Source organism: Crocuta crocuta, unplaced genomic scaffold (genome assembly GCF_008692635.1).
Source record: "Crocuta crocuta isolate KB4526 unplaced genomic scaffold, BGI_CrCroc_1.0 scaffold48, whole genome shotgun sequence".
NCBI lineage: Eukaryota > Metazoa > Chordata > Mammalia > Carnivora > Hyaenidae > Crocuta > Crocuta crocuta.
In genome coordinates, this window is record NW_027533089.1 from 12,666,002 (window position 1) to 12,680,119 (window position 14,118).

The 14,118-nt window shown below is 41.2% G+C and overlaps 1 protein-coding gene across 2 annotated transcripts in view; it reads right to left on the bottom strand.

Annotated features, from left to right (window-relative positions):
- The window catches only part of LRRC8B (leucine rich repeat containing 8 VRAC subunit B), a 56,341-nt gene that overhangs the window by 4,877 nt on the left and 37,346 nt on the right, over positions 1-14,118 (bottom strand). For both annotated transcript variants that reach the window (XM_077746028.1, XM_077746027.1), the window contains exons 6-7: positions 13,062-13,157; positions 409-541 (exon numbers count right to left, since the gene is read on the bottom strand). The gene's annotated coding sequence lies outside the window, so the exon portion shown is untranslated. The remainder of the gene's footprint in view (positions 1-408; positions 542-13,061; positions 13,158-14,118) is intronic.

Consider the following 14,118-nt stretch of genomic DNA (forward strand, 5'->3'; position numbering starts at 1 on the left):
CCCCGCTCCGAAATTGGCTCCATCTAGTTTCAAGTAGCAGACAGTGAGTCTTCCAGCAAGAATCCTTGATGGTGCATCCTGCTGAGCACCAGAAGATTCTCCAGAGGGCTCAACACGCGCTGAAACCACACCCTGAAACCACACCGGGAGGTTGAGGCTGGGGGACCTGCATTATTAAGCATCTCTTTGTCATTAGTAGGTGCCTGATTTCTAGCGCCGGTGGCCAGGCTCTGACACAGCAGGGCCTGGAGTGCAGTGCCAGACCCTGGTGGTGGATGCTCAAAGGACACTCAGATGAGACATGCTGACCTTCGCAGTCCCACTCAGCCACCGGCCCAGCGGGCAGCCTAGGACAGTGTCCCACCTGGGGGCTGGGGCCTGGGCTGAAGGCAGAGTGCGGCCACTCACCAGAGCCCTCCTTGAGCCAAACACGCGTTCCCTCTCGTTTCTGAAGCTTTCACAGCAGTTGATTTCCCATGGAAACAAGCAGAAATCTGTTTCAATCATCTGGCATTTTTAGTTTCCTCATTTGTATGAGAACCTGGAGATACAGACATATGGTACATTCATTACCTCAGAAAGCTACGGCTGAAAGAAAAATAGTTAAATCCAGTCTTAAAGCTGGAAAGCTTCAGCATATACCCTCAAAGTACTTTCCTTAATCTCACAGACTGTCAAAAATGCTGCCCAAACAGTTGTTTCTGTTTCAGCTCAGTGCTTCCAGCAAGTTCCACATTTGAACCTTGGAGTGTGCTTCTCACAAGGCACGGCCGCCCCTCTTACCACCTGACCCCGACGGAGTGAGTGGAGTGAGTACTGGCGGAATCCCAGGCCTGACCTTGCCCTCAATAATCCTGTGACCTTGGGCTACAACTGAGTGTCTCTGGGCCTCGCTTTCCTCATCTGAAAATGTCATCCAGTCATCTGACAAATACTTATTGAGCATCTATTTTGTGGCAGGCACTGTCCATAGAACTGGGAAGATACTGATAAATAAAATAGGATCCTCACATTTACGGAGTTCAATTTCTTTGTGGGAGAGATAAACAAATGAGTAGAGGACCCAGTAGGGTAGCTGGCAACAGGGCCATGGAGAAAAACAGAACAGGGAAGGGAGTATTTGTGCAGAGTGATTGCAGGTGTGAAATATGCTGGTCAAGGGAGTCCTCCCTAGAGAGGAGGAGTTGATGAGGAGAGGTCTGTGGGTGGATGGCAGAGGAAGAGTATTTTGGGGGAAGGCCCTGAAGCTGGAGACTGCCTCAGTTTTTGAGAAATAGCAAGAAGTCCAAAATGGCTCAAATCCACCAAAGAGGATTTGCCTGTTGTTGCTCTCAGAGGGTTTTGAGCAGAGGAGATCCGACCTAAGTTGTGTTACGGTAACTCTGGCTGCTATGGGAAGAGTACACTGAAGGGGGACAAAGTCAGGCTGCCATTGCCATCATTGAAGGGAGGCCCCATGATGGACGGGACCAGGGCAATCAGCATTTGGTGGTGAGGAGTGCTTGAATTGTAGCTCTACGTTTTTTTGAAGGTAGAGCTGCCAAGGCTGCCAGAGTAGATGTGGGTGTGAAAGAAATAAGAGTGTGAAGGCGAACTCCACAGTTTTTAAGCCTGGTTGCCAGGAAGAATGGAGTGTTCATCCTCTGAGACTGAGAACAGTGTAAGGGGAAACAGGTGGGGAGGAATGGCACATCTGCGATTCAGTTCAGGGTGTGTGAAGTTTGAGACACCAGTTGGAAATCCAAATAGATACAATGAAAACATGTTACTCAGCAAACAGTGAAACTTATCAAATGAACTTGATCTTTAAAAACACGATTGCTTTTGTCTTCAAGAAAAATCAGAGTAACCTCGGGCGATGCCACGTGGCGAGAAGCCAAGACGACTGGGAAGTAAATCATTTTGAGAAGTAAAGTTTCTCTGCCTCCCTAGCCTGGACACTATTATCATTATTATCTCCTTGTAGTTCATTATCTAATGGGATTGCAAAGTTCACAAACTTAAAGGTAAAGAAAGGTCTTGTCACTGGAACATACAATACAGAAAGGCCACATCCACCCACCCATTTTGGGGAAAGGAACACGGTGCTATACTCTGGATGTCTGCATCCCTCCCTTCCCCCAAGTTGATAGGTGGAAATCTTAATCGCCAATGTGATGGTATCAGGAGGTGGAGCCTTTGGAAGGCAATTAAGTCATGAGGGTGGAGCCCTCTCCCATGGGATTAAAGCCCCTATTAGAGATCCCAGAGCTCTCTGCTCCTTCCGCCATGTGGGAACACAGCAAGAAGTCAGCAGTCTGCCGCCCAGAAGAAGGCCTTCACTAGAACCCAATCATGCTCTTGGGTTTTCCAGCCCCCAGAAGTGTGAGAAATAAATGTTTGGTGTGTAGAAGCCACCCAGTCTATGGTATTTTGTTATAGTAGCCCCAAAAGACTAGGACATACAGTTAGAAGAAGGGTATTTATGACTAAGGGTGAAGACAAGACCATGGTGCCTATGCTCATCTCGGTTAGAAGAAGCTTTCTGGCTCCCAGACAGAGAAGGCCGTGAAGCTGGAATTGAGTGGTAGAGTGGAAATTATAATATCTAGCTTGCAAGGCTGCTCAGGGCCTGGCTCATAGTAGGACTCAGTAAATCATAGTTCACTTGCTTTTGAGGATAACAATTCTGTATTATTAATCTCTGTACTCTTAGTAGGTACATAATAAATGTACTTATTTCTAGATTTGAATATAGTCACTTTAGATATTAATATATTTATGTTATATATGTTAATAATAATATATTAGTATTTCTAAGGTAATGGAGACTTAAGGATCAGGTCAAGGCAAATTTAAGACTTCAATCAATTGAGAGCAGTGCTACCAAGTAGAAATATAATGCAGGCTACACAGGTAATTTTATATTTTCCAGTGTACGCATTTTAAAAAATGAAAAGAAAGCAATAAAATTGATTTTAATGGTATTATTTAACCCAAAGTATTATACTTTCCACATGTAGTTCATATAAAAATATTGACATCTTTTATTCTGTTTTTAACTAAGTCTTAGAAATCCAGTGTGCGTCTTATACCTACAGAACATCTCAATGAAAACTAGCTGCAAACTGAAAAGCTTAATACCCACACATAGCTAGTGACTATTATCCTGGACAGGGTGGTCTGGCAGCAAGAGGGAGGTACTTTTTTTTCTCTTGCTTTATATTTTTATGAGCCTGACATTCAGCTACAGAAACATGGCGTATTTCCAGTCAGTCAGGCTCAGGTATTACTTGTTCCTTTGTTTTATATAGCAAGCAGTTATGTGGTTGCTATTTTTATATGCATTGGAGACAGGGGTTCTCAGACTGTCTTTCTGTACTAACCACTAGGAATGGAAAATTGTGCAGACCGTCTGTCTCCGTCACCTGTTCTTATCTTCCACAGGTAGAAACAAAACAGAAGAAAAACCCCAAAGGAAACATCCAACAGCAAAACTTCTGCTTGTGTGGGTGGTTATCCTGATAGCTGCACTTTAAAACCTTACCTTCCTCTGATTTTATGCTAAGAATCTTTGTGGAAAAAGTATAAAATGGTGGGGGGGGGGCACAAATCACTCAGAATCGGTGGCAGGAGATCTTCTGAGAAATGGCACTCTAGGAAATAAAAGCAAAGGGAAAACTTTCTTGAAAAAATGTAGAGCTCTTAGTCACAGAATAACTGGGAGGCATTTCAGTTCATCAAAATAACTTCATGTGCTTTTGCAGACTCAACCATATCTCTAACTTACAACATTCCTCCCTGACTCCAGAATCTTAGGGTTGGTACTGAGTGGAGAGAGTTATAGCAAGCAATACTGTTCTAAGTGCTTTAAATGCATTGATGTGCTTCATCCTTCTAACAGTCCTGTGCCCCTTATAATAAACCTGTAACAGGTTTGAATCTCAGCTCTGTCACTTGCTAGCTCAGAAACTCTCTGAGATTTAATTTTCTAATATGTGATGACTGATCTCGTAAGGTTTTCGTGAAAATTAACCTGCAATGTGTGAAATGTACATAGCACAGTGTTCGACACTTGGTAAACTCTCCATAAACATTACTTTACAAATCTTGAGGAAGGATGTTGCAAATATTCTATGGCAAAGAGTCCACAGGGTTAGAATCTCTTCTTCTGGCTATTAAAGCTATTAATAGTGGCTTTCAGCTTTAAAAGCCAAAATTTCCCATGTTTATATACTAAAAAGTTTTGGAGGGTATACTCCAAAATTGTGTGTAGAGTATGTAAATCATGAATGTATTCCAACCTCACAAATATTATTTAAGAGATTTTATTTCTAAGTAATTTCTGTATTACCTCATATGGGGTTTGAACTCACAACCTCTAGATCAACAGTTGCATGTTGCACTGACTGAGCCAGCCAGGTGTCCCCACCCCCAACATCACTAAAACTTTTAAAGTGATTTTTGAATAGCTAAAAGATGCACATGATGCGAAATGCAAAAAGGTATGCAGAGAAAAGACACTCATAGGAAATAAAACCAAAGGGAAAACTCTCTTCAAAAACGTGGAGCCCTTAGTCACAGAATAAACGGGACCTTAACTTATTTCAGCCATAGATAACTCAGTCCCTCACTGTGGGACGGGCCTGTCCCAGGAAGTCATGTCTGACACTGGGGAGAATTTTTAATCATTGACAGTTGTTTTAAGGTGTCCCTGTCATTAGGATCTGGCCACAGTTGAGCAACGGGGGGCAGTCAGGAAATTGTTCTCAGGCAGTTTACTCATCTGGGGCTTTATGAAGCCACCTGGAGTTTCAGATGAATCAGTTTGTGGAGTGGCCGTAATCAGATGCTTGTAGAGGTTTTAGAGTGACCTTAGCAAGCTGATAAGCATACAAAGAGCAATTAGCAAAAATAATATTTTGTAAACCTCAAGGACATTAGGCATTAGTCTAAGAAATTGTTAAGAAACATGGATTATTCATATCTAAAGGATCAGTAATCTCCAGTGTGATCGAGCAGATCTAAGGGAGTAAAACCTCACATTAATTCTGGCAAATCAGCAGGGACTGTACAGTTTCATTTTTTAACAAGATTGATTACAAAGTACAAACATGGACTCATGGTTGGCAACTCTTTTTATAAGGTGTTCAGCTGAGCTAGTACAGATAGGACTGAGGAAAGGTTAGCAAGTATGGGAACACCTGTTTGTAATAACCTGCTAGGTAACATTTATAGGCTTGTGGGTACAGTCAAGAGTAGCATTTGGGATTAAAGAGACATTAGTTATAGGCAAGACCCAGGGGTCTCTGATATTGTGAACAGATCAGAGTTTTTTGGTGACAGGTCTAACAGATTTCTTCCTTTTACCCTAGACTGAGATATGTGGAGAAGAATATTGTTTCTCTAAGAGAAAGAGGAGGGGAAAAACAAACAAACAAGGTAGAACCATCAGTGAAAAAGTGGTATACAGGCCTGGTGGACTCATCCTGAGAAAGCTGTCTCTTTTGGTTTTCATCTGCTTCGATTCTTGGGATTTTTATTTTTGGGTCACCAGTTGGTGTGCAGGTCTGTTTAGGATTTGGTGTTTTGTTTTGTTTTTTAGACACGACGTGTGAATCTAGGGGTCTATTTCTTGCAGTTTTCCGGCACAGGGTTGGTTAATTGTAGTTAATGGGAGTCTTGCCAATGAGGCCGAAGGGAGTCTTTTTGGAGATGTCTTTTCCAAAAGATGAAATCTCCAGGTTGTAAGGTGTGAAGTATAATATTTTCATTCGCCAAGAGCACGCTGTGAAAAGATTGCTCAACCAAAGTGTTATTATTTTTAATAGATGCAATTAGGCTCTTACTACCTTGAAGTATATTGTCTTTTATCAACTGTGGATCAAAGAAACAGGGGCTGTGAGGGGCACCTGGGTGGCTCAGTTGGTTAAGCGTCTGACTTTGGCTGAGGTCATGATCTCATGGTTCGAGCCCTGCATTGAGATCTGTGCTGACAGCTCAGAGCCTGAAGCCTGCTTTAGATTCTTGTCTCCCTCTTTCTCTGCCCCTCCCCCACTCCTTCTCGGTCTCTATCTCTCTCAAAATTAAATAAACATTTAACAAATTAAAAAAAAAAAGAAACAGAGGCTTTGAGTATTGGGTATTACAAGAACACATTCCTATTAAAGTTATGTAAATACGTATCTTGTCATGAAAAATAAGAATATTTAACAAGAGTTTTAGAACTCTTTCTCTGGGAGAAAAAGATAAATGTTTTAACCTTTGTTGTAAAGGCAATGTACCAAATTGTGTTAAGTTACAGATAGCTGGAAGGAGGGGGGAGTGGGGGGGGGGTCCTTTAAACCTGGATTTAATAACATTAAGAAATCAGTTTTTATTAGAGGTTTAAAATTTTTATATACTTTCTATAACATTTTAATATCTATTTATGCAGATACAACGTAAACAAGGCTTAGTATTACTTTTTATTTGACATTGTTTCCCATGTAATTGGGCATAATGAATAATCCTAATTAGCGTAATATTTTTTCTTTTTATGAGAGGGAACAGAACTTTTGAGAAATTCCAGACCCTCTAGAAATTGTCAGTTACTGTTAGGACAAAAAGACTTTATTTAGAATGTGATTTTGGAAAGTCTGTCAAAAATATCAAAAGGTTTTGAACATTTGGCCAAATAAGATCATAAGATTATTGTAAAGCAATCTTTAAGTATTTATTTGACCAAAGTGACAATAAAAGATTTCAAAGGCAAATACAAAGGGTCGCCTAGCTGGAAGCAAAGCTTGACTCTCCTAATACCAGAAAACTTGGTTTACGTGACTAACCAAAGATCTGGTGAAGACAAAACATAGAATTTGCATTTTCTAGATAGATTATATGAAAGGCAAAGGAAGATCTTTGCTCATAATTTTTTATTAAGGGCAGTTATTATTCCAATAATTTAAGGAAATGTTTTCTTTTGAACAGAGACAAAAATTGCATTCTAATGATGTAGCAGTGTAATTTTGATATGAACATTTTCCCTTTTTAAAATTTAAATAAATCCATTCAAATCTTAGCTTGACTATATATAAAATGTCCTTGTCAATATTCCTTTCTATAAGCCTTCTACCACTCTTTAGATGTATTTAGGTTTTGTCTTATCGTTTTCCTTTTTTATTTTGAAACAATCATTTTACTTTAGGGCACAGTTACTTTCTTTTTTAAATTCTTTTGGACAATTTCAACTTAGTTTAAGTGGTTGGGTGTTGTTGTTGTTATTGTTGTTGTCGTTGTTTGTATTTAGCGACAGAGTATGTGTGAGTGGGAGGAAGGGAGAGAGGGAGAGAAAGAGAGAACCCTAATCCTAATCCTTATCTTCCTTGCTGAGGTGGAGCCTAAGGCAGGGCTTGATCCCATGATCCTGAGATCATGACCTGAGCTGAAATTTAGAGTCGGACTCTCAACTGACAGGAGCCACCCAGACGTGCCTCAAGTGGTATTTTTCTAATTTCCAAAACTTATAAAGCTTATCTAGAAAAGAAATGCTATAGGGCAGTTGTTACAGAATAATACTCTTAGAGGATAGTGTCATTGCTGATGCACTGCATTAAATGAATATAAATTACTTCTATATAGTGTCATGAAAGTAACCCATACAGTTCTAGGGAAATTACAGTGTGAGAGTTATTGGTCTGCAGATCCATCCTGCCTTTGCTCTGCTAGAATAGGAATGATAGAAGAGGCCAGGGCAACAGGAGCCCCATATCGTCGCTGAGGAGGGTTGTTCTGAGTTAGGCAGAAGAAAGATTAGAAAGATAGGACAACTCCCTAAACTGATGGCAGAGCTGTATTTATCATGGAAACCACCACCAGAATTCCCAGCCTTGCAAGTAGTTACAAGAAATTGGAGGGTGGGGGGGAAGTGCCTTTAAACAAAGATGGCTGCCTGGTGGAAAATCTGAAAAGACAAGGCAACAAAGTTCGAACTCATCGAAGAGTGATTACGGCTTGGCCTTGAGGAGTTACCACTGGTCTACAGGACAGAAAGGGTGGTCGTTTTGATATTGGCCTATTCAGCTGGCCACACACATCTTCTGTCGCTCAATTTACTGGGGTATTAAGAGCAGTGGCTTTTAAACATGTTGGATCATTTCACAGTAGAAAATATAGTGTATATTACGTCCCAGCACAGACACTTAGAAAACTATGAAAGTGACTAAAAGAAGTTTAATAAATGGACACATATTTTCTATTTTCAGTCTACCCCAAGCATGCATTTTATTTTTCATTTTATGAAATTATTCTTTCTCAGAATATTTTAAAATTTAAATTAAAAATCCAAAAGTAGATCAACTTATGTTTAGCATTTGATGTTTATCTTATTTGGAAAGATGATTTAGAAAGTCAGTGAATATCCATGATCTAGTTTAACTTAATATAAGTTTTGATCTTATTTATAATTATTTAAATTACTTTTTAGTCATTATACTTGGATTAGCTATTACACAGCTAACATCATTTTAAGTTTGTGTTTTGCTGTTGTTGACAAACTTTGCATCATAGAGATAAATGAGCTTATTTGATTAAGTAAACCCAGGTAAAATAAAAGTTGTTTATCTCATTTTATTTAACACTGATAATTCTGAAGATGGGATTAAACTAACAAAGTTGAATTAGCTTTTATTTATCAAAGATTATTTTAGATTTTATGAACTTGAAAAAAATTGGGTTAGTTTTTATTATACTTCTGAGAAACTTAAGAATACTTAACTTGGGGCGCCTGGGTGGCTCAGTTGATTAGGCTTCTGACTTCAGCTCAGGTCATGGTCTCATGCTCCGTGGATTTGAGCCCCGTGTCGGGCTCTGTGCTGACAGCTCAGAGCCTGGAGCCTACTTTGGATTCTGTGTTTCCCTCTCTCTCTGCCCCTCTCCTGCTCACACTCTGTCTCTCTGTCTCAGAATAAAGTAAAGACATAAAAAAAGTTTTTTTAAAAAGAAAACTTATAAGCACTTGACTTTTCTTAAACCAATTAAAAAGAGATCCTTTACAAACTAATTGTGGCAATACCAACCGGAGGTAGAACAGTATCACATATCTGTAAACATACACATGAAAGCATACAGATGCAGAGACCTTATGCTTTTAACTTTTTTGTTTTGTTTTGAATTTTAGCCATGTCTCAGATATGAAACTCAAAAGAATAGTTGGATCCAGATTATGGTTTTAGCAGATGGACAAAAAATGTTAGGGTTATTGGCTTAGATGGCCAACGTCTTTTACCAAAGACTTTTATATTATTTGTATGTTATAAGGATCCTTTTAGGACCATTTCTGAAGCTATTCTGTCTTTTAGAAGCTTCTGTATATCAGTCAAGGAGCACGTTCTATTGTCTCCCGGAAGTTTGGATTCCTCTTTTCTAAGGGTTCCTTTAAGGTGAATTTATCTAAGTTAAAGGCTCCCTATAATGGCTTTCATTTACAGGCATGTGAATACACTGGCAGAAATCAGAATAACCAGGTCATAAATTTGAATGGCCAAAGTGTTATTTTTTTGTTAAGAGAACTTTAGAGGGTCTTTAAAGGGCATCAGGCAATTCTTTAGTAATGGCTTACAATCTTGCCATAGCCCCAGGGTCACCAGAAACAGAGGGAGTTCCTGAGCCCCCTTCATTAGATTTTATCTCAACAGGTGCTTGAATGACTGGAGGATTCAGGGGGGCTTCCAGGTTTGTTATAGATGAGAAGCAGAGCTAGAGGGGGTGTGTAGGTGGGATGGGGGAAAGAAGGCAGAGGAGAGTAGTAGTCACAGTGGTGGGTTCAGGAGCCCCAGAGAACTTTTCTAGCCTTGACAGCCTCTGAGAAAGCTCAAAGTGTTCTTCAGAGAGCCAGGACTCGTTTCTCGTAAAGGAAAAGAGTTTTGAATCATTTGATGGATTACTTGGGGGCCTCCAAATACCAACTGAAATATGTCTCTCATTTATTTTGCTTGGTTTTACATCCCCTTTCCAGTTGTGCATGCAAACAAATTAATTTTAGAACTTCAGAGGATCCTCAAAATGACCATTGTAATTTTATGTTATTTTAAGTTTATGTATTTATTTTGAGAGACAGCAGGAGCAGGGGAGGGGCAGAAAGAGATTGAGAAAGGGAGACTCGGAAGCAGGCTCTGTGCTGTCAGAACAGAGCCCAAGGAGTCTCTCCCTCAGGAACCCAGCTGTGAGATCTTGACCTGAGATCATGTCCAAAGTAGGATGCTTAACCGACTGAGCCACTGAGCCACCCGGGCGCTCTCTCACCACTGTTTTTTTTTGTTTTTTTTTTTAATGTTTTATTTATTTCTAGGAGAGAGAGAGAGACAGCGTGAGCAGGGGAGGGTCAGAGAGAGAGGGAGTCACAGACTGAAACAGGCTCCAGGCTCTGAGCTGGCAGTCAGCACAGAGCCCGACGCGGGGCTCGAACCCACGAACCACGAGATCATGACCTAAGCGAAAGTCGGATGCTTAACCGACTAAGCCACCCAGGCGCCCCTCACCACTGTTATTTTAAATGTAGAGTACTCACCAGATAACTCTGGATAGGAGAGCGTTAATACCTCATAGAAGCCTTACCGAACAGAATCCCCACAGGAAAGTGTTAATCCCCTGCGAGTACTGGCTACAGTCAGACAGGGTTGTGTGACTCCCCTTGGAGAAACTACGTAATAGAATTGGGTCAGAGAAGTTTTGGTCCTCTGTACAAGCCAGCACCAAAAAGACACCCAAAGAAAGACTGGAACCTCAACCAAGGAGGGGGGAGGTTCAGAGCCAGGGGGACTTACAACAGGCACTCGGGCTGTGGGGAGACAACAGAGCACAGAGGGTTCAAGTGGGTACCTTGTTGGTCCACCAGCAGCACAGGAGTTGAGGTGCTGTTACCTCAGATCCCACTTCTTCAGACACCAGAAATGCCAACTGAGAAAAAAGGCTAAGCTACAATAAAAACAAAAGCATTTATCTGGGGTTCAGAATTACAATTCAGGGGAACACAGATTTGGGCAGTAACCCAAATAGTGCCTCCCTTGCGCCTGTCGCCCCCAAAGATTTAAAAGACAAAAAGGAAAGCTTGCATTGGTTGTTTATAAAAACTTTTGATTGACAAAGGGAAAGAAATTTTTTTTGACTGGTGTTGGTGACAGAAAACGAATCTTGGCTGATATACGTGGCCACTAAGGCTAGCACCAAGCAAAGTCTCTTACTGTAGGAAGTTGCAGGTGTTCAGGCTAAGTCTTTGGAATATTTGCAGTTTGGCCCAGTTCAAACGTTCATGGTTTTACCAAGTGAGAACTTGCATATGGCACATCTCCTTAATGAACTTCTGGCTCAATTTAAAAGCCCCTTGACATAACTGACCCCATTTCATTTCATCTTTCACATGATCCACGTGATCTTCTATGAATATCCAAACTTACACACGCACACATACACACACATACACGCTATCAAATACTCAATTGGCACATATATTCAATAGGAGTATATTGTTTTAATTGAGATACTCCAAAGTCATAGCATTTATAAAAACTTGGGGCAGGAGTTTTAGTTTAGAAGGTAGAAATATTCCCCTGAGACACTTTCTTGCAGGCTCACCATAGCTACTGACGCTGCTAGCAACTGCCTTACCAAAGGTCCCAGAGAGATGTCAATAATCAGGCATAAGGAGTGAGAAGTGGGTGAGAAGAGAGTCCAGAGAAAGGAAGGGGAACTGATGAGTACCCAAATGGTGTCAGATATGACTCTCAGAATTTTAAAGGTACTGTCTTATTTCATTTTCCCAACTACCCGGGGAGATGATTCTCTCCCATTTTGCAGATGAGAAGACTGAGATGTAGAAAGGTTAAGTGACTTGCCCAAAGTAAAACAGCTAGAACATTTTGGGGGTGAGATTAAAATTTAAGTTTTGCTGATTTCAAAGTCCCAAGCCTCATGACCCCCACCCTACCGGAAGGACAAAGCAGAGCAGGTGCCCAGAAGGGTGGAGAGTGGCAGAATTGCCAGTTATTTTTAAATACTCTAGAAAGGGGTGGGAGGTGAAATCTGAAGAAAAACTCACAAAACTCACAGTTAACATCGAAACCACACCCAATAGCAGAAACCACAGATGACAGCCCTCCCCTGTCTCAGCGCCTCTTCAGGTATGTGGACTCTACCAGGCCACATCTTAGATGTTCATGGGTGTCAATTCTGAGACAAATACACAGAGATGGTGACATTTTGTTGGGAAGGTAGACATTCTACTTTTGTGTGTGTTGAGTCTATCCCCAGGATCCTAACTTTGGTGGCTAAGTGGAAATCAGTTGTAATAACTTGAGCACATAACTAAGATTTTTGTAACTCAAAATTCCCGATAAAACCAAGCAAAACGAAACTAGATATTTTCTTCAGTTCTGGTAGTGTTATTGTTGCAGTTGGGCTCTCCTAACAGAATACCATAGACGGAGTGGCTTAAACAATGCACATTTCTCACAGTTCCAGAGGCTGGCAGTCCAAGATCAAGGTGTTGCCAGTTTGGTTCTTGGTGAGGGCTCTCTTCCTGGCTTATAGACAGCCGACTTCTTGCCGTCACAAGACACAGAGAGAGCACACTCTGGGCTCTTCCTCTTCTTTTTCGAGTTTTTATTTTATTTAAGTCATCTCTATACCCAACGTGGGGCTTGAACTCACAACCCCAACATCAAGAGTCATGCTCCAACTGAGCCAGCTGGGCACCCCCTCTTCCTCTAAGGACATTGATCCCATCATAGGGGCTCCACCCTCATGACCTCACCCAATGACCCTGCAAGTCCCCACCTCCTAATACTATCACATTGGAGGTTAGGGCTTCTGCGTTTGCATTTGGGAGCGGGGTGGGGGTGGGGGCGGGGACATAATCATTCAGTCCGTAATACCAACAATAACAAATAAGTCCACACACACAGAATTCGGCAGTTGGCCAACTAAATGCACATAAATAACCCCATTTGCGCCTCTTGATTGTTACAGGTGAGTTGGCTATTTTCTCTGTTTTACAGATGAGGAGGCTGAGTTGAGAAGGATTCAGTGATTTCCCCGAGGTCACATACCTCATATGTGGCTGGCAGCAGCAGGATGCAAATTAGGTCCTCTCATTTCAAACCCCATGTTCTCTCAGCTGCAGCAGGAAGTGGGCCATTCTGTCCCTGGTATGAACAGCGGCAACAAAGCAGAAACAAGAAATGATGTTTATTTAGTGCCAGTCTCTTTGAAAACATTATCTCCTAGGGTAGCTATTATTACTCTCTCTATTTTACATCCCTGAAAAAACTTACAATTATCAGGTTTAAGCCACTTTTCCAGATCACACAGCTACTATATGGCAGAAAAAATATTTGAACCAAGTCTGGCTGAACCTAGAGATTATGTTCTTAAACCTTTGCTCTTTGAAACACTCTTTGGAAAGCGGTATGTAAGATGAAAATCTTCTGTTGGATGGACTTATTGAGATTTTAGGAGAAATGAATTTCTTGCCCTTTTAAAAGCATTAGCGTCCTACAATGTACTCTATTGAAAGCCCTATTTTCTAGGCACTGCAGATGGAGGACAGATGTCTCTTTATGCTCTGAAAGGTCCACTCTATGTAGCTGACTGTAATGAGATTGTATCTTGTTCTGAATGTTTCCGAAAAATGGCATTGGACAGATTATCCCAAATGAAAGCTAAATCAAAGGAGTTACTGCATAGATTTGATGAAAACAACAGGATGTTATGCAGTAGTTCGGGTGGGATCTTTCTGTGTCAGAGTTCATTTGGAACCACACAGACGTTTCCAGATGTGCTCTGCCCTCAAATCCAGCCTGAAGCCTGAGGACTACATGTATGTCTCGCTGAGACTGATGTGGTTGGTGGGGTGGGGGTGGGGCGGGTCTCAGGTTTGGGGTGTGCTGCTGGACTTGATAGCAACGTGATACAGAATTACAGGTAGAATGAAGTCCCTAAGGCCATGGAGGGGGAGTGGAAACTTGGACTGAGGTATGACTATTCAGATAAAGATAGTCTCTGTGAGTTACACTGATGCCTGAGTATATTTTAAATGCCTATCTGAGAAGAATAATTAGACCCCTAAGATAATATTTCACAGGCTTCGTTGTGTTTTGGGATCGT